This window comes from Triturus cristatus, chromosome 11, assembly GCF_964204655.1.
Source record: "Triturus cristatus chromosome 11, aTriCri1.1, whole genome shotgun sequence".
NCBI lineage: Eukaryota > Metazoa > Chordata > Amphibia > Caudata > Salamandridae > Triturus > Triturus cristatus.
In genome coordinates, this window is record NC_140594.1 from 850,057,004 (window position 1) to 850,057,926 (window position 923).

Below are 923 nucleotides of genomic sequence, written 5' to 3' on the forward strand. Positions count from 1 at the left end.
TTTGCCTTAACTCACTCAAATGAAGACATGTGCTTAGTTGAGTCCTCCAGATCCTCCCTCCTACTATTCGCGGGTTCTTTAAATTATCAGCCAGTGATATGGGCAGGTGGGATTTGGGACGGACAAAGTTCAAGGGTGCTACTGATATCTGTTAATTTCTGCACACACCATTGCCAGAATCTGTCCTATTTTAATTTCAGGTTCAGATGTCTATTGCTGTTTCAAGGGACTAGTCCAGGGCAATATTTCTTTGCTAAATGCACGCCAATGGGCTGCGCAGTATCCTGAAGCTACTTTGACCAGTGTAGCTCCATGTTGCAATGGCTGTTTACGCACAGGACAGGCCACAAAGATATTGTACATTACCTTGACGATTTCTTGGTCATGGGCCCGCCGGCCTCAGGGTCTGTGGACAGGTCCTAGGCGACCTGATTGCCTTGTTTGCGGAATTGGGGGTCCCGTAGCGGCAGACAATACAGTGGGCCCAGCCACATGTATGTCCTTCTTGGGGACTGAAATTGACAAGATGGTGGGCAAATGCAGGTTGCCACTTGACAAGGTACAGGCATTCACCCGAGTGATCAATTCCACTCTGGCTGGGGCATTCCAATGGGCCCCCCCTTTTTCCAGATCCATTGCCAGGGCGATGGCTGGTCTGTCACAAAAAAATTCGGGCTGAAGTGAAGGAAGATTTGAGAATCTGGCGGACTTTCCTCCAGTACTTTAATGGGACGGTGGTCTAGCCAACATCTCCGGTATCCAGTTACTTATTTTATTTTATTTATTTATTTATTTAAAACATTTATAAAGCGCAGCTGTCACCTGGCAGGTATCCTGGCGCTGAGAGATTACTCCTAAGATATGAAGGGACGGGAGACTGGGGAGGGGTTGCGAGGAATTTAGGGGAAGAGCCAAGTTTTAAT